Source organism: Triturus cristatus, chromosome 1_2 (genome assembly GCF_964204655.1).
Source record: "Triturus cristatus chromosome 1_2, aTriCri1.1, whole genome shotgun sequence".
NCBI lineage: Eukaryota > Metazoa > Chordata > Amphibia > Caudata > Salamandridae > Triturus > Triturus cristatus.
Genome location: NC_140580.1, coordinates 369673633 through 369693844, shown reverse-complemented (window position 1 = coordinate 369693844; position 20212 = coordinate 369673633). Strand labels below are relative to the sequence as shown.

Sequence of the window (20212 nt, the reverse complement as noted above, 5' to 3'; positions counted from 1 at the left end):
GTGGTTGTATTGGTGGTGGGTGGTATTGGTGGTAATGATAGTGGTGGTATTGGTGGTGGTGGTATTGGTGGTACAGGTATTGGTGGTGGTGATGATATTGGTGGTGGTATTAATACTGGTGGTGGTGGTATTGGTTGTGGTGGTATTGGTGGTGGTATTGGCACTGGTGGTGGTGTTGGTTGTATTGGTGGTGTGTTATTGATGGTTTTATTGGTGGTGGTGGTTTTGGTGGTGGTATTGGTGGTGGTGGTACTGATATTGGTGGTGGTGGTATTGGTGGTGTGTTATTGGTGGTTTTATTGGTGGTGGTGGTATTGGTGGTGGGGTGGTGGTAATGGTGGTGGTCGTATTAATACTGGTGGTGGTGGTATTGGTTGTGGTGGTATTGGTGGTGGCAGTGTTATTGGTGGTGGTGGTATTGGAGGTGGTGGTACTGATATTGGTGGTGGTGGTAGTGGTGGTGGCGGTGATATTAGTGGTGGTATTGATGGTACTGGTGGTGGTGTGTTATTGGTCGTTTTATTGGTGGTGGTGGTGGTATTGGTGGTGGGGTGGTATTGGTGGTGGGGTGGTATTGGTGGTAATGGTGGTGGTGGTGGTATTGGTGGTGGTACTGGTATTGGTGGTGGTGGTATTGGTGGTAGTGGTGGTTGTATTAGTGTTGGTATTAGTGGTGGTGGTATTGGTGGTGCTGGTACTGATATTGGTGGTGGTGGTGGTGGTATTGGTGGTGGTGGTGGTATTGGTGTTGGTATTGTGGTGGTATTGGGTGGTAGTGGTATTAGTACTGGTGGTGGTTGTATTGGTGGTGATGGTGGTACTGGTGGTGATGGTATTGGTGGTGGTATTGGTGGTGGTATTACCGCTGGTGGTGGTATTGGTGTGATGGTATTGGCATGGTGGTGGTGGTGGTATTGGTGGTGGTGGTGGTATTGATGGTGGTATTGGTGGTGGTATTAGTACTGGTGGTGGTGGTTGTATTGGTAATGGTGGTATTGGTGGTGGTGATATTGATGGCAATGGTAGTATTGGTGGTGGTGGTATTGGTGGGTGTATTAGTACTTGTGGTCGTGTTAGAGCACGGGTATTCATAGTACGGCCCGAGGGCCGCCAGCGGCCCGGCAAGCCTTCCTTGGCAGCCCGTGGACCTTGCAGACATAGTACCTGTGTTTTTAAATAGTGTCAGCAAACACCGCTTGTTTCAGCAGCGCAGACTCCAAGAGACTCTGCTCTATGCGGGCCGGGCGATTCCAGTGATAGTCAGAGTGGAGATGCAGGGGTGCCAAGAGGTGAAATACAACAAAGCCTTGTTAGCAGTAAATGGTCTTTTAAAGACCTGTGAAGTACCCGGGTGCGGCTGTGTGTGCGCCGTGGAAGCTGTCTCAGCTCAGGCTGACAAACACGCGGGGTGAGGTGACAGAGGGTGAAAGTGGATGGTAAACTGCAAAGGAAATCGGGGGCTGCTGTATAATGAAGGGGTAAATTGCTAACTTCGTATTAAGTGTGTCAGAAAGTAACATGGAATAATCATATCATTGCCAAAGCCAACTAGGTGATGCTGCATGTGGCCCTGCATTTCACTTGGATTTTCCATTAAATAGAGTCATGCAAGCTGTCAGTGTGTGTCCTGTTAAAATTGATGGGGAAGATGGAGCAAGAAACTTGAAAAGAGACAATAAATGGAGAAACACAGTCACAGGTAGGAAAATAAGGTAAAGAGAAAGAGGGACACAGATGAAGAGAAAAGAGACAGCAGAAGAGAGAAAGAGAAACAGAATGAGAGGGAGTTAGAGAGAGAGAGAAAAGTTTGTTTTCCAGTTACAGCCCATCAACAACAACAAGTAACACGATCACAGACATAGCAATCGCCAATTGGAACATGAAGATAATGGTGTGTACAATTTGAAAGCGAGCACAAACATAAGTCCTGTGTTTTAGGACAATTAATTATATGTGCTTTGATCCAAGCTGTGAAATTACAGGGTGACAGGACAGCAGGGTGTGAGAGTCGGGTGAGGTGACAGAGGACAGCAGGGAGTGAGAGCTGGGTGAGCTGACGGAGGGCAGCAGGGAGTGAGAGCCGGGTGAGGTGACTGAGGGCAGCAGGTAGTGAGAGCCGGGTGAGGTGACGGAGGGCAGCAGGGAGTGAGAGCCGGGTGAGGTGACAGAGGGCAGCAGGGAGTGAGAGCCTGTGATGTGATGTTTACCGCCAGCCTGTAGTCAGAGGGTTGAGCCAAGGCCAGGGAGCTCAGGCCTGGTCTCCGCTCTCGCAGCACAGCGCACAAATGCTCGCTGCCAGATTGGCACTATATATAATTGATGCATGCTTGCTTACAAGGACAGGTGACTGGCGCCAAAGGGGGTCTTTGATCTGACAGCTTGGGGTGAGAGTCAGAATTAAAGCCAGTGACAGATGTGACCCAAGGCCCAGTGGTGGGACACAAACCCCGCGAAGCAGCAAATTCAGAGAGAAAATGAGCTGGCTTTTACATTACACAGGGAGAGGGGAGATTGGGGGGGGCTGTCTCTGGGCTGGTGACGGGGACGTGTAGACACAGTATGTGTGCACTGCCCAAGGCACATAGACAGATAGAGACAGAAAGAGACAGATAGAGATAGACAGAGACATACAGGGACAGACTGACAGATAGAGGCAGAGACAGATAGAGGCAGAGACAGATAGAGACAGGGGCAGAGACAGATAAAGACAGGGGCAGAGAGAGACAGATAGAGACAGGGACAGGGACAGACTGACAGAGGCAGAGCCCGAAAGAGAGACAGTGCTAGAGACAGAAAGAGAGAGACAGAGAGAGACAGAGATAGAGGCAGGGATAGATAGAGACAGATAGAGGCAGAGACAGACAGACAGACAGGGACAGATAGAGGCAGGGACAGGGGCTGACAGATAGAGGCAGAGACAGAGGGAGGGAGACAGAGAGAGGGAGACAGAGAGAGGGAGACAGAGAGATACAGAGATAGAGACAGAGATAGAGGCAGGGACAGAGAGAGGCAGGGACAAGGGCAGACAGAGGCAGAGACGGAGAGGGAGACAGAGGGAAGGGGGCGACAAAGGGAGACAGACAGACACAAACAGAGGGAGACAGAGAGAGGGAGACAGAGAGAGAGAGAGGGAGACACAGAGGGAGAGAGAGTGAGTGAGACAGTGTGAGTGAGACAGAGGGAGAGGGAGGGAGAGAGAGAGAGAGAGTGAGTGAGACAGAGGGAGAGGGAGAGAGAGAGAGAGAGAGAGAGAGAGAGAGAGAGAGAGAGAGAGATGGATAGATAGATAGATAGATAGATAGATAGATAGATAGATAGATAGATAGATAGATAGATAGATAGATAGATAGATAGATAGATAGATATGTGTGTGTGTGTGTATGTCGAATCTGGTGGCTCAGTGGACAAAGACGTCCACTGCAGGGGCCTGTGTTCAACCTCAACTATCTTCTCTAGGTCTTTTTTTATCCTCAGAACCAGTGATGGTATTAAACTTCTTCGCAAAAGTATAGATTTGTCCCTCTCTATATTCCTTATGATCGCGCTTGATCTTACACAATTTCTTCTCCTTTAGATAATTTTGGTGACCCTCGATTACTTTCTTAACCCCTTTAGTGCCACGCCCTTTCCCCCTCCTGTGCCGGGCGTTGCACTAGTGGGTGGGGTTCATGACGAGATAGTCTCGTCATGGGCACAGCGCAACCGTGCTCCATGACGAGACTATCTCGTCATGGGCACTGAAGAGGTTAGGGATATCATTGTTCTTGTCAACCAAGTCCTTGTTCTCACAGGACTCGATCTCTTTTTCTATAGCTTCAATTTCTGACAAGAGCTTTGCCCCTTTCTCAATCGCATGTCTTTTTAATATTTGCATCTTAATCAGAGAAGCACCCTCTAAGTTCACCTCCCACTCCTTGAGAAGCTCATCACTTAGATCTTCGTCTTTCATTATATTATTCTTTTGTCAGACTTGTACGCGATGGGGACAGATTATTATATATGATATCGCTTCCGGGTCCCATACATCTCATCTTGAATTTAAGTTGTCATCTGTGATGACCTATGATCGGGATCATGCTTCTTGACTAACCAAACGTGGCGGCACAATTTATATTCTCTTGCTCACTAATAATTTTGTCGTTTTTCATTACGGTTCTTGTCAGACGTGTTCGCGATGGGGATCAACATAATAGGACATTCGTACTTCCATGTCACAGATTAACATATATGATATCACTTCCGCGTCCTGTACCTCACACTCTGAATATAAGCTGTCATCTATGATGATTTATGATCGGGATTACCGTTCTTGACTAGCCAAACATGGCGGCACAAGTTAACTTACCTTGCTCATTAATAATTTTGTTGCAGTTTACCCCCCCCCCCCCCGTCGCCTTTCCAGGACGTTTACGGTACCATGCCATATAGTTTCAATTTATATTTTCTTTTTTGGTGAGTGTAGTCATGACTTTTTCTTTTTAACCTGAAGTTTTGCTTTTCCATCGCATCTAGGCATACTGTGGTTGATCGCATCCAATCTGAACGCTGTGACTGACAGTGCAGGACGTATGCGGACATGTTTTTCTTATTAAGCCATAATAGATATCTAACCCTCTTGCTAGTTTGTCATGGCTCGGACTGATTTGGACTCTCCAATATGGCGATACATGGTAACAGTCAGATACAGCTACTCGAGATCGGGTATGACAACCCACCCAATTGGTTGTCCAATAGAGTCTGGGGCGGAGCCCCGTGTATTTAGAACAATTGGCGGGAGGAATCCAGGCTGAACACGGAGGAGAAGGACAGATTCACTTGCGATGTTGAGGTAATGGAATTTGGGGCGGCCGTAAGGGTTATGTGAGGTTGTTGTACGGAAGGGCTATGCAGATCGGCTCTTAGGATTGGGTGGGTGAGCAGTATATGCGTAATTGTGCTTGTATTCCTAAGGATCACCCTGCCGGTTATTTTTCCCACATAGCACGCTAGCGCTGGGTGTTTGCATTAAGGGTTAGAATTCACAGAGTTTTAGGTCTCGCTGAGCCCAGCGCTTGCGCTGGCTCGGAGAGACATTTTGTATGTGCGCTTTTTAAAGTGCTGCTTGCTGGCCTAGCGCTTGCGTGCATGTGAGCGTGCACGCGCGCAGCCGCCATGCGCTAGGCCAGCCAGCAGCACTAAGGAGAGCATCATCGCGATCACTTTCGCTTTCACAGCGATCGTGATCGCGATGACGTTATAATCACTGCACCCGCGCTTTACTTTTAACATTAAAAGTAAAGCGCGGGTGCCGCGGTTATACCAAAAGTAAAGTAATAGAAAAGACATCTATTTCTTTACTTTTGGTATAATCGCGGCACCCGCGCTTTACTTTTGGCCGGATCTTAATTATTTATTTTCTTGATTTGACAGGAATCCCTTTTTCTACTTAGAATATATCTGGGGCACGATGCAATACACTGTACCATATGAGAATTTTTGGAATATATTGTTGGTGATGCTTAGAAAATATAGAGGTATGACATCATAAAACCTTTGTGTGTGAAATTGATTAAATGTGGTACTTGATACAAGGCATCTCTGTTATAGTTGCTATTTTTGAGGATGCCTATCTAAGTTTGTAAATAGTTTCTACAACTTCGCGTTTAGGTCTTTTCTCACCATTAGTTGTTCCGAATTATAGTTACGGTTGATTGCGGGGCACTTTCTTGTTTCTGATGAGTGCCGTACATAAATGCTTATTCATTTCTCTCTTTCACTAGGCGCTCCAAATTACCTTTCCAATTGACCTTTTCCTGTGAAGGTGTATGATTTCCTTCATACGGATTCATTCACTACAAATCCTTGGAGTGTCTTGGGCGGTCACAACAGGTGCGTCCATATCGAAACATTACTTCGAATCATGTAACTAATGATGATTGTTAATATATGGGCTTCTTATTGTGACCAGAAAGATGCTATTTTGCTGATCAGATACTTATAGGGATAATATTGCTTTCTCATTTCTTGGAACTACAGCCAATACCTGTCGTTGACTTTTTCCCGTGGGGCCATCTTACCACATTTGGAACCCCTTTTCCAGATATCCAGTGGAAGTTCTTGCTGTCATATACAGGTGTGTGTGAGTTGACGGTTCATTGCAAATTCATGCGCTTCATGACTCCCTGATGCCCGCCGGATCCCATACCGTTTGGTTTATATATTTACATTTGGGCTATGATCTATACTTCACCCCCTTTATTATTGTTTATTCATGTTTTTGACTTGATCTGGTGCTCTTCTCATTACCAATTACTGTATACACATTTTCTTGTAGGCCTACATAGGAGTATATTATTCTATGTGAAAAATCAACTGCTTCAAAACAACTATTATTAACAACTATTTGCTGGCATCTTTTTTTAAAGTGTATTTTACACGCGACACATTGTTTGGTAAGAAGCTTTATATGGATCCTTATACCATCTTATCTCATTCAAGCCTTTTACTAATCAAGCTTGGTTTCCCTGTATTAAACATTTTACATAGGATTCTCCCCACTTTTTCTCCCACTCGCCTTCATCTCTTCTACATCTTATCCACATACTTTTTATTCGTCATTTCCTTGGATTGTTTCCGTCTAACCGTATGTCTTCTCTCTCCTATCTTATCTACTGCACACTGTAGATTTGAATCACTAGAAGGATTTTTACTGTGTATTTAAACTATAGTGTGTTATGTTATCTCACATGTCAATGAATTCCTTTGTAAATTACTGACTTAACATTGTTAGTATGTTGGAACAAGTAGTTGCTCCACTTTTATACTAATGTCTTAACCCCTTCAGTGCCACGCCCTTTCCCCGCCCTGTGCCGGCCGTTGCATTAGCGGGCGGGGTTCATGACGAGATAGTCTCGTCATGGGCACAGCGCAACCGCGCTCCATGACGAGACCATCTCGTCATGGGCACTGAAGCGGTTAAAATATATGTCTTGTTTTGATATGATGTTATGTTTGTTTACATTGTGTAGTTTGATTTCTGTGTTTTTTCTTTTCCGTCCTTATTAGCATGGTTTAGTTTTTTCAGTTTTTTTATATATAGTGTATTTGGTTTTGTTTAGTCCTGTGTCACATGATTTATATGTAATTTGTATATGTTTATGTCATACTTTCACAGCCCTGAGGAAGTTCCCTATATGGGAATGAAACGTGTTGGCTGGATTGTCTATACTCAAAGAAATTTAAAAGAATTTTTGGAATAAATAAGTTATTTTTCTAACTACCTTGGCCATTTGGACTTCTTGAGCTGCGCTCCCCTGTTTGTTACAATATTCTCTGATCTGGGGCACAGTGACGTTACTCAACGCCTGGCGTAGGGGCAGTTTGCACAGTGAACTCACGTATATGGAACTGGCACGAGGTCCGCCATTGTTGCTTTGGGAAAATTGTCTAAACGGTAATGCTAACTTTGGAATGGCTGCATGAAACCATGTTGTGTTTGGTGTCAAACACCTTGGAATCATACCCCCACACCAGTAACTGGTGTGGGAGTATGATCCCACCCTTCTAGATGGAGAGACATGACAGCACTGGTATACCCGGTACCAGTCAACCGAGCCCTGGTATCACAAAATGGATGCTGCCAACCACAGACACAAGTCTGCCCTCCTGCTGCTGGACGAAACTTCGGCAGGGGAGGCCTGGACAATAGGTTTCAAGTCACAGGGAGGTGTGACGACCTCCCAGACAGGCTTTAGTGTATTGGGCCTGGGTGGGTGCACTCCAAGAGTGCTTTGAAGTCAGCACTGGGGGCACATTTGGTGTCCCTTTGCATATTCCAGCTCAAACTGGTTGCAGGGGCTACCAGCCCCTGCTGTGGCGTGAAACTGGACAAAGGAAATGGGTGTAGCCACCCCTCTTTCCTGACCCTCCCATAGGTGGGTCCCTAGAGTTTGTCCCACCCCTTCCTTGGGTATAAGATAGGAATTCATGGCTACAGGACTTTAGATTACACCTGGACAAAACTCTGATACACAATTCTGGAACTTCGATGATCTACACTGAACTAAATGACTGAAGAATCTCCCTTGGAGTAAAGGAGTTACTCCCCTGCAAGGCAGGCACCAAAGACGCATCTGACTGGTTTGCATCTCCAAAGCTCCCACCGGACTCCGAAGAACACAGGAGGTAGGTTTCCATGGTCTTAGAGGTTGATCAGTGCCCACAGCAAGTCTGAGGCCCGTATCCCTCGTGGCGACCGTGCAACCCAATCCCCTGGACACCGTGTCACTTTGCAGAAGCATCAGCTTTCCAGCAACTCCTGCAGCTGATCTTTGGGTTACTTGTAACCCTGACCCCGAGCACAATTTGCACCAAAGATTGCCCGCCTACACTCCATGAGTGTCCCGTGAGCTGGCCCCTTTGTGTTTTCTCTTGAGGTCCCTTTGCGATCCCTAGTCTGTTGACTGGTGCGTCCCTGTGAAGGTATCTCTAACTCTAATTGAGCTTACCTAGTTGCTCCAGACTTGCCCTGACTCTCCACCGCATGGGGAGTCCCCAGCACTCGACATCCTTTGTGGGACAGCTTGAATCCAGCTCCTGGTTGTCGTCAACACCTCCTGGTCCTCGTGGCTGCAGAGTCAAGCTTCACATCTTCGCACCTGAAACACCCGACATTGGTGGGCATTCGTCTATCGTGCCCCAGGTCACTGGCAAGTGACCCAGACTCTGTTCCTTCTGCTATCAGGTTCTTCTGATCTTTAATCCAGGCTTTGATCACACCGAACACTTTCTCCTTCCCGGCAGCAGCACTTTGCAGCAGGTCGCCATTGAAATCAACGACGATTCCCGACACCATTTGACACCTATGCACCTGGATTTCCTGGGTGAGGTAACTCGAGTACTCCGGTGCTCTCGTGGGTGTTGGCCCTAGAACCCCCCTAAGTCTAAAGGAGTTTGCTCAAAGTCCTCTCCTTGGGTGGTGGTATGCGGTCAACCTCGGGTGGTGGTATGAGGTCAAACTCAGGTGGTGGGGCTGGTATGAGGTTGACCTTGGGTGGTGGGGTGGTGGTGGTAGTATGAGGTTGACCTCAGGTGGTGGGGGTTGTGGGAGTGGTATGAGGTTGACCTCGGGTGGTGGGGGTGGTAGTATGAGGTCAACTTCTGGTGGTGGGGGTAGTGGTATGAGGTCAACCTCGGGTGGTGGGGTAGTGGTATGAGATCAACCTCGGTGGTGTTGGTGCTGGTGATGGTATGAGATTGACCTCGAGTGGTGGTGGTGATTTCAGGTAGACCTGGAGTGGTGGTGGTGGTATGAGGTCACCCTTGGAGTGGTGGTGGTGGTGGTGGTGGTATGAGGTTGACCTCAGGTGGTGGTGGTGGTGGTATGAGGTTAACCTCGATTGGTGGTGGTGGTATGAGGTTGACCTCGGTGGTGGTTGTATGAGATTGAACTCTGGTGGTGGTAGTATGAGGTCAACCTTGGGTGGTGGTGGTATGAGGTCAACTTCGGGTGGTGGTGGTATGAGGTCACCCTCAGGTGGTGGTGGTATGAGGTTGACCTCAGGTGGTGGTGGTGGTATGAGGTTGACCTCTGTTGGTGGTGATGGTATGAGGTCGATCTCTGGTGGTGGTGATGGTGGTATGAGGTCAACCTTGGGTGGTGGTGGTAGGGGTATGAGGTCGACCTTGGGTGGTGGTGGTATGAGGTCAAAATCGGGTGGTGGGGTTGGTATGAAGTCAACCTCAGGTGGTGGTGGTGGTGGTGGTGGTATGAGGTTGACCTTGGCTAGTGGGGGTGGCAGTGGTATGAGGTCAACCTCAGGTGGTGGGGCTGGTATGAGGTTGACCTCGGGTGGTAGGCATGGTAGTGGGGGTTGGTAGTGGGGGTGGTATGAGGTTGACCTCAGGTGGTGGTTGTAGGGGAGTAGGATCTGCTTCTTATAGTTACCCCCACTTTTTGCTGATGTTTCACTGTTATTCGACTCTAGTCTGGCTGGGGCCCTGCTAACCAGGACTCCAGCCTAGCTGCTTCCTCTATAAATTGATTACCAGTACTAAAGATACACTCCAGATTGGATACCGGGGTACCCTTATAAGTCCCTAGTATATGGTATACTATGTACCCAGGGCATAGGTACCCCAGAGGCCTACCAGGGGCTGCAGCATGTAATATGCCACCCCTGGGAAGCCTTCCAAACTGACACAACAGGACTGCTGCAGCAGCCTGTGTAAGGTGGCGCATGCACCCTTTACTGAGATATAGGTTCATTATATCTCTCCATATCACTGCACATATAAACCTATCAGTCACCCCTATGGCAGGCCTTGCTAATCCTGAAGGCAGGGTGCTGGGTTTTATGTGAGAGGGTGCCCATGCATGAGCATGGCCCCTCTGCAGCGTTCGAAACCTTTATTCCGGGGTAGTTTCTGATGCAGCCAAACCATATACTCTTAAGTGCATTATAACCAAACGGTAAATGCTAACTTTGGGATGACCGCTTTGAAACATGTCGTGTTTGTTGTCAAACACCTTGGAATCATACCCCCACACCAGTAACTGGTGTGGGAGTATGATCCCACCCTTCTAGAGGGAGAGACATGACAGCACCGGTATACTCGGTACCAGCTAACTGAGCTCTGGCATCACAAAATGGATGCTGCCAGCCACAGACACGAGTCTGCCCTCCTGCTGCTGGACGAAACTCCAGCAGGGGAGGAAGGACAATAGGTTTTGTGTCACAAGGAGGTGTGACCACCTCCCAGACAGGCTTTAGTGTATTGGGGCTGGGTAGGTGCACTCCAAGAGTGCTTTGAAGTCAGCACTGGGGGCACATTTGGTGCCCCTGTGCATAGTCCAGCTCAAACCGGTTGCAGGGGCTACCAGCCTCTGCTCTGGCACGAAACTGGACAAAGGAAATGGGTGTAGCCATCCCTCTTTCCTGACCTTCCCATAGGTGGGTCCCTAGAGTTTGTCCCACCCCTTCCTTGGGTATAAGAAAGGAACCCCAGGCTACAGGACTTTAGATTACACCTGGACGAAACTCTGATACAGAATCCTGGAACTTCGACGATCTACATTGAACTAGATGACTGAAGAATCTCCCTTGGAGTAAAGGAGTTACTTCCCTGCAAGGCAGGCACAAAAGACGAATCTGACCGGTATGCACCTCCAAAGCTCCTGTCGGACTCCGAAGAACTTTGCAACACAGGAGGTGGGTTTCTGTGGTCCTAGAGGTCGATGAGTGCCCATAACAAGTCTGAGGCCCGTATCCCTCGTGGCAGCCGTGCAACCCAAACCCCTGGACACCACGTCACTTTGCAGAAGCATCAGCTTTCCAGCAACTCCTGCAGCTGAGCTTTGGGTTACTTGTAGCCCTGACCCCGAGCAGCATTTGCACCGAAGATTGCTTGCCTACAAGTGTTCCGTGAGCTGGCCCTTTGTTTGTTCTCTCGAGGTCCCTTCACGATCCCTAGTCCGTCGACTGGTGGATCACTGTGAAGGCAACACTAACTCTAATTGGGCTTACCTGGTTGCTCCAGACGTGCTTGGGGAGTCTCCAGGACCCTGCTGGTCCGCACCGAAGCATCTTTTCTCTTCCTGCGTGGGTTGCTGTTGCCACGGCTTGTTGTGTTCAATCCGAGCACCAACACCACAGCACTCGACATCCTCCATGGGACAGCTCGAATCCAGCTCCTGGTTGTCGTCGACGCCTCCTTGTCCTCATGGCTGCAGAGTCAAGCTTCTCCTCTTTGCACCTGAAACACCCGACATCGGTGGGTATTCGTCTATCGTGCCCCTGCTCACTGGCCCAGACTCTGTCCCCTCTGCTTTCAGGTTCATGCTTGGATCACACCGGACACTTTTCTTCTTCCCGGCAGCAGCACTTTGCAGCAGATCGCCATTGAAATTAACGACGATTCCCAACACCATTTGACACCTATGCAGCTGGCTTCCCTAAGTCTAAAGGGGTTTGCTCAAAGTCCTCTCCTAAGTGTCCTTAACTTCTAAAATTCCAACCGCTACTTTCTCATAGAATAGTACGGAGCTTGCGGCTGTGTTCTCACACTGTACATGTCCCCCGTGGGTCTCCTGTGTCACTACCTTGGGTGGTTCCTTGGGGTCCCAGCAATTCTATGTGCTCTAGGCACTGTGTCTAGTCAAGTCGTGGTTCTTATACCACTTTCTTACTATATGGTTTGGTCCGCCCCTGGGGCCCATTGCATATTGTGCTATTTACTGTCGTTTTAGAACTGTATTATTGTGTATTTTGGACTTTAATCTCATAAAAAGATTAGTAGTGAGTGTTTAGAAATAAATACATATATTTTACATATACCTTGTGTGGTTTTCCTTTCATTTAGTGATTCAAGGGGTTATAATCTGGTAAACCAAGCTGCTTTACACTCCTTCAAGACTTAGCCTGAAGGCTGCTCTCCATAGCTACCACTAGGATAGCTTTCAATAAAGGTTGTCTTTAAACCTATTCATCAATAAGGGTTGTTTGGACTGGTACAAGGAGCCCACGATAACTAGTGGACAGCATATACCTGGCCAACTTCTCACATGAGGTCGACCTCGGGTGGTGGTGATGGTGGTAAGAGGTCAACCTCTGGTGGTGGTGGTAAAAGGTTGACCTTGGGTGGTAGTGGTGGTGATGGTGGTATGAGGTCGATCTCGGGTGGTGGTGATGGTAGTATGAGGTCAACCTCAGGTGGTGGTGGTGGTATGAGGTTGACCTTGGGGGTGGTGGTAGTGGTATGAGGTCAAACTCAGGTGGTGGGGGTGGTAAGAAGTTGACCTTGGGTGGTGAGGGTGGTGGTGGTGGTATGAGGTTGACCTCGGGTGGTGGTGGTATGAGGTTGACCTCGGTGGTGGGGTGGTATGAGGTTGACCTTGGGTGATAGTGGTGGTAGTATGAGGTTGACCTTGGGTGGTGGCAATAGTGGTAAGAAGTCAACCACGGTGGTGGTGGTGGTATAAGGTCAACCTCGGGTGCTGGTGGTGGTGGTATGAGATTGACCTCGAGTGGTGGTGATATAAGGTCAACCTCAGGTGGTGGTGGTGGTGGTATGAGGTCAACCTTGATTGGTGGTGGTTTGAGGTCGACCTCGGGTGATGGTGGTACGAGGTCGACTTTGGGTGGTGGTGGAATGAGATTGACCTCGGGTGGTGGTGGTGGTAGTATGAGGTCAACCTCAGGTGGTGGTGGTAGTGGTGGTGGTTTGAGGTCAACCTCAAGTGGTGGTGGTGGTATAAGGTCGACCTCTGGTGGTGGTGGTACGAGGTCAACCTCGGGTACGTGGTATTGGTGGTGGTGGTGGTATTGGTGACGGTGGCATTGGTGGTGGAATTGGTGGAGGTATTGGTAGTGGTGGTATAGGTGGTGGTATTGGTGGTGTTGGTATTTGTTGGGGTAGTGATAGTGATATTGGTGGTGTTGGTATTTTTTGTATAGGTGGTAGTGGTATTGGTAGTGTTGGTATTTGTGGTGGTTTTGGTGGTGGTATTGGTAGTGGTGGTATTGGTAGTAGTGGTATTGGTGGTATCAATAGTGGTGGTGGTAATGGTGCTGGAGGTGGTGGTATTGATGGTGGTGGGAGTATTGGTGGTGGAGGTGGTGATATCGGTGGTGGTGGTATTGGTGGTGGTATTTGTGGTAGTGGTGGTGTTATTGGTGGTTGTGATGGTATTGATGGTGGCATAGGTGGTGTTGGAGGTGGTGGTATTTGTGGTGGTATTGGCAGTGGAGTTGGTATTAAATTGGCAGTGGTATTGGATTGGTGGTGGTATTGGTGGTGGTGGTATTGGTGGTGGTGGTGTTCTTGGTGGTGGTCTTATACGTGGTGGTATTGTTGGTATTTGTGGTGGTGGTATTGATGGTGTTGGTGGTATTGGAGTTGGTATTGGTGGTGGTGGTATTTGTGGTGCTGTTGGTATTTGTGGTGGTGGTATTGCTGGTGGTATTGGTTATGGTATTGCTGGTGGTGGTATTGGTGGTGGTGATATTGGTGGCAGTGGTTGTTTTGGTGCTGGCATTGGATGTGGTGGTGGTATTGGTGGTAGTGCATTTGTTGGTGGTATTAGTGGTGGTGGTATTGCTGGTGGTATTTGTGGTGGTGGTATTGGCAGTGGTGGTATTGGTGGTGGTGGCATTAGATTGGTGGTGGTATTGGTGGTGGTATTGGTGCTTTTTGTATTTGTGTTGGTATTGTTGGTGGTAGTGGTGGTGGTCTTATACGTGGTGGTATTGGTGGTGGTAGTGGTGGTATTGTTGGTATTGGTGGTATTTGTGGTGGTGGTATTGGTGATGGTGGTATTGGAGTTGGTATTGGTAGTGGTGGTATTGATGGTGGAGGTGGTGGTATTGGTGGTGGTGGTATTGGTGATGGTGGTATTGGAGTTGGTATTGGTGGTGGTGGTATTGGTGGTGGTGGTATTGGTGTTGATGGTATTGGTGGTGGTGGTGCTATTGGTGGTGGTATTGCTGGTGGTGATATTGGTGGCAGTGGTTGGTTTGGTGCTGGCATTGGATGTGGTGGTGGTATTGGTGGTAGTGCATTTTTTGGTGGTATTAGTGGTGGTGGTATTGCTGGTGGTATTTGTGGTGGTGGTATTGGCGGTGGTGGTATTGGCAGTGGTATTGGTGGTGGTGGCATTAGTTTGGTGGTGGTATTGCTGGTGGTATTTGTGCTTTTTGTATTTGTGTTGGTATTGTTGGTGGTAGTGGTGGTGGTCTTATACGTGGTGGTATTGGTGGTGGTAGTGGTGGTATTGTTGGTATTGGTGGTATTTGTGGTGGTGGTATTGGTGATGGTGGTATTGGAGTTGGTATTGGTGGTGGTGGTATTGGTGGTGGTATTGGTGTTGATGGTATTGGTGGTGGTGGTGCTATTGGTGTTGGTATTGCTGGTGGTGATAGCGGTGGCAGTGGTTGGTTTGGTGCTGGCATTGGATATGGTGGTATTGGTGGTAGTGCATTTGGTGGTGGTATTGGTGGTGGTGGTATTGGCGGTGATATTGATGGTGGTGGCATTAGATTGGTGGTGGTATTGATGCTGTTGGTATTTGTGGTGGTATTGGTGGTGGTAGTGGTGGTGGTGGTATTTGTGGTTGTGGTATTTGTGGTTGTGGTATTGGTGGTTGTGGTATTGGTGGTGATCTTATTGGTGATGCTAGTGGTATTGGTGGTAGTAGTGGTGGTGGTATTGGTGGTGGTGGTATTGGTGGTGAGGATATTTGTGGTGGTGGTACTGGGGTGGTATTGGTGGTGATGGTATTAGTGGTGGTATTGGTGGTAGTGGTATTGGTGGTGGTGGTAGTGTTGGTGGTAGTGGTAGTGTTGGTGGTAGGGGAATTGGAGGTGGTAGTGATGGTGTTGGTGGGGGTCGTATTGGTGGTGGTGGTATTGATTGTGGTGGTGGTATTGGTGGTGGTGGTGGTAGTGTTGATGGAGGTATTGTGGTGGTGTTATTGGTGGTATTGGTGGCGGTGTTATTGATAGTGGTATTGATGGTGGCATTGGTGATGTTGGTGGTGGAGGTAGTTGTATTGGTGGTGGTATTGGTTGTAATGGTGGTGGTGGTAGTGGTATTGGTGGTGGTTTTGGCACTGGTGGTGGTATTGGTGGTGGTGGCAGTAGTGGTGGTGGTATTGTTTGCGGTGGTATTGGTATTAGTGGTGGTAGTGGTGGTGGTGATGGTGGTATTGGTGGTAGTGGTATTGGTGGTGGTAGTGATATTGGTGGTGATGATATTGGTGGTGGTGGTTATATTGCTGGTGGTATTAGTGGAGGTGGTGGTATTGGTGGTAGTGAGTCAAGTCAAAATCTTTATTCGATTGTGTTCTTTACAATCATAAAAGTTCATTTCACAAACATAAAAATATAAACATTTTTCATATGTGAACAGTTAAAAACAAATCATCCAAAACCTTTATAAGACAGCATGTTTGAGAGACAAAATAAGTTACGAAATCATTGTGAAACTAGAGCAGCAGACAGCATAAACAAGATTTAAAAGAAATGTATAAATATTCAAGATAAAATGATTAAAAAGTACAATGATGGTGGCAGCATAGTTAGCCCTCCATACTATTCCTGAAGGTGATAGCTAATTTCAGAAAACTGCATATAAACAAAGTGCAGTCACCAGTCAGGAGTTGAAGGTAGTAAACAGCTGGTTTAGTCTGTGTGAAGTTTGGATTTTTTAAACAAGGCTTTAAAAATAACTTCCGCGGTACTGTATAATAAGGGCAAATAAATAAAAAGTGCACCAAGTCTTGCGGAGACTTCCCGTCGCAGCCGCAAGCAGGTAGCACTTGACCTCGATGGGCCCCTCTCGGTATTGCCAACAGGAGGTGAAATAGGTCAAAACGGAACCGTGTCAATAAATAACGGTCATAACCGGACATGGGCCAGGATAGGTATGGTTCCATACATAAACCTGTTCTAAGTAGGGCATGGTTCCTAACACTGACTTTCATCAGTTCTCTCTTCTCCCTGGCAAGATACCTAGAGGACATGAATGCTTTTTTCACAAAGATAACGTCAGCTTTAGTTATGGAGTTAGGGGATGAGAACAGATCTGGCCGTCCCATTTCAGTGAGACGGTCATTAATATATCTTAGCCACGGAACCTTAAACCTGCCATCCCAAGTTAAGGCTTCTTTTAATATATTATGAGTAAGAGGTATATTGTTGTTTAGCCAGGAATTCAGCCAACATAAAAGGGGATTTGCTGCTATTCTATCACTGAGAAAAGGTACACCTAGTTACTCGTGTACCGAAAAGTTTCCAGTTCCCCTTGGCAGCCTCAAGACCTTCTTCAAAAAATCATTTTCTGCGACCTCCAGGTCGTGCGTCTGGCTATAACCCCAGAGCTCACTACCATAACAGGCAGTGGCAACGCTCTTAGCTTGATATAATTTAAGCAGAGCAGCCACCGGACTGTTGCCCATTTTTCTAGCAAAGCCAAGTATGGCTGAGTTGACGCGTGTTACCACGCCCTTCTTTTTGGCGACAGCCGGGGCCCAGGATAATTGGCCATCGAGGAGGACCCCAAGATATGAGAAGGTTTTAGAGTTTGGAATGTTTTCCCCATTGATGGTGAAAGAATTAGGTTTTCGCGATCCATGGCCTATTTTCATAACATAAGACTTTGAGTTGTTGATGCTTAAGCCTCGGGACTTCATAAAATCATAGAATGAGTTAAGAAGTAACTGAAGACCAATTGCTGTCCTTGAAATAAGGACAGCATCGTCCGCTTAGAGCAGAACTGGGACGCCCTTTCTGGCGACATACGGATAATCAGCACCTGTTCTTATCAGGAAATCCACCAGCTCATTAATATACAAGTTGAACAAAAATGGTGCTAATATACACCCCTGGCGGACTCCCCGATTAATTCTAATGTCACCTGTCACTTTCAGGTCTTGAGTGTAACGGACATTAGCTCTTGTATCTGAGTGCAAGTCAGCCAAGAAATGAATTAAGTACTGCTCGACGCCCAGCCTTAGCATGATGTCCCAAAGTTTACCTCTATCCACGCAATCGAAAGCAGACGATAGGTCCATAAAAGCCATATGAATGGTTCCCTGTCGGGCCAAGGTATATTTGCCTAAAATCAAATATAGGTTCAGACATTGGGTTATTGTTGAGTGGCCAGGTCTGAAGCCATATTGTATTGGGGATATAGCGTTATTCTCATTCGCCCATGTTATTAACCTGTTTAGAATTACTCCCCCTACCACTTTTGCTACCGAGTTAATTAAGGATATTGGCCTGTAGCATAGCGGACTGCTCCGGTCACCCTTTTTAAACACGGGAACTATGGTTGATTGTCCCCAGGATTTTGGGCAGCCGGAGATAGCAGCTGCGTTTATTACCTTTGTGAGAACAGGAGCCCATAGTGAGGTACGAGATTTAAAAAGATCTGGAGGCAGACCATCCGGGCCTGGTGCCTTATTTCCAGTTAGCCCTTGAATAGCCTTTTCTACTTCATTGACTGAAAAAAATGGAAAGTTCACCATTGGTAATAAAAAATCAGATGCTGACTGTTGTTCATCACTTTTAAAAATTATACTAAAATGAGTGACCCAATCTGCCTCTGAGATATTAGTACCTAAAGCAGAGTCATTCGGGTTGTCAAACAAGGGTTTGTTGACAATTTCCCAGAATTTACTGCTATTACCCAAAACCGAGGGGTCAAGTAAAGACTCCCAGGTGTGGGCTTTTATTTCATTTTTCCGTTTATTAAGGGTTTTTTTATATATCAGTCGGAGATTTTTAATTAGACATGGGTCTCTGGGTTTGGTTTTTAGCGCATTTCTTAAGTTTCTACTTGCCAAGGAGCATGTATGATCAAACCATTTGGGACTGGTTTTGACTTGTCCCTCCACTGAAACTGATAACATTGACCCTACTGTTGTAACTACACCTTCAAAAATAACTAGGGTTTGCTCTGAGGACGTAAGTGTTGATACACAGTCCGCTAAATCTCTGCCACATGTCTTATTTATTTCGTTATAGAGATTTTCTTGATTTACTAACTGCCATTTCAGACGTCGTTTGTCATTTACACATTTTAAAATTCCTGCATCTTTACGGTGTTTTCGCTGTTCGAAAACGCCCCCATTCAATTTGATAGTAAGGGGGTTATGATCGCTGTAGATGCTAGTTTGGATGGTAAAACTAGATACCTGGTTAACGAAATCGGCAGATAATAATATATGGTCTATAAATGATCCAAGGGCTGAGCCTTTAAATGTTGGGACTTCGTGGATTTTGGTCTCGGGAACCAATGACATAGCTACAACCAGATTATTTTCATTTAGCAAATCATTTAAATGTAATCCACGCCTAGTATGATCAAAGTGGAAACCATCCATACGGTTACACCCCAGGGATCCCATAGGGGTATCACGGGGGTTACCGCAGGGATGTACATTAAAGTCTCCTGCAATCAATACGTTACGTGGCAATATGCCTGGTCCATCATTCAGCATTGCATTCAGTGATAATATATTACACTCCCCTTCGCTGGATATAGCGTTATAAAAGTTAACTAAAGTTAAAGCATATTTGCCTCTCTTCAGTACAATCATTTGAATGTTACAATTTACATTTTGTTGGCTGATTATGTTACAAGAAAGAGCCAAATTAATAAAGATGGCAAGACCCCCTTTCGCTCTACCACTAACTGAGGGGGTTGCTGGGCTAAGGAAGCTTTGGTATCCTTCAATGAAGGCATTATTTCCTTCCATCCATGTCTCTTGGAGGCATATAATTGCATGTTTTTTAGCAAATGCGAGCCAGGCGGAATCACATAATTTGTCAGCCAGGCCTGCTATGTTCCAAGAGACTAAACTCACATTACAAGCATCACCGATCACTTTATCAATTACTACCTCAATGGTAGTGGGTTCTTGTACCTGATTTGGTTGATCAGCATTTATAACTCCCACAGATATACTTGGCGCAGTGGGTACGTTCCCATCCAAAACCTCATCCAAGCCGCCCTTATTCGGAAAGTGTACACCCACTGTCTCCACCCCTCCTAACTGTAAGCTTCAATCACAGGCATCCAGACCGCTGAAGGTGTCAAACCTATTTGTCATCTCCAGCGGAGTGAATGGCACTGGGTAATCCGAGCTCATATGTACAGTTGCACCTGGCCTAGTAGGTACTAAATTCCAGCCCGGCGTCTCTGCGACCGGGGCTGCATAATGGACGTGGGCTGGGTTCATATTTTTCGGCATGAAGGGGAAGTTTATGATGGGGAAAGAATAATCATGGGCAGGTTGATGTGGGAATACTGCAGATCTTGGGTAAAAGTAAGTCAAAGGGCGAGGAAAAATACTACTATTAGAATTTGTCTGGGGCCAATTCAGGATAGATCGTACTACGTTCTGATCTCTGAAATTGACTATAACCACATCCCCCCCAATGTCTTTAGGTCTTCCACCCAACCACTGAAGACGGCGTACATGTAGAATTTTGCCATCTATGTTACTGGCAATTGGTCTATGTAATGTCAGCCAGTGAGTTATTTTATTCTTTAATTGGGAAAAACTCTCTCTCTTGTTCATTGAAAGCTCAGGCACCCCTGTGAGGATCACTACGTATGGTATAGCCTCTGGGGGAAGATCCGGTAGTGGTCGCCTAATCTGTTCCCCCCGGGTCTGCCTAAGGGCTCCCTCCTCTGTTCTCATTATTTTATTCAGACAACTACCCTGATC

The 20212-nt window shown here is 46.9% G+C and overlaps 1 long non-coding RNA gene across 2 annotated transcripts in view; it reads left to right on the top strand.

Moving 5' to 3' along the window:
• The first annotated feature begins 5758 nt into the window (after positions 1 to 5758).
• Positions 5759 to 20212, top strand: part of LOC146867381 (uncharacterized) — a 137336-nt gene continuing 122882 nt past the window's right edge. The window contains exons 1-2 of one of the 2 annotated variants that reach the window (XR_014961443.1): positions 5759 to 5868; positions 6016 to 6112. This is a non-coding gene — a long non-coding RNA (uncharacterized LOC146867381). The remainder of the gene's footprint in view (positions 5869 to 6015; positions 6113 to 20212) is intronic. The other variant, XR_014961447.1, reaches the window with a different exon arrangement.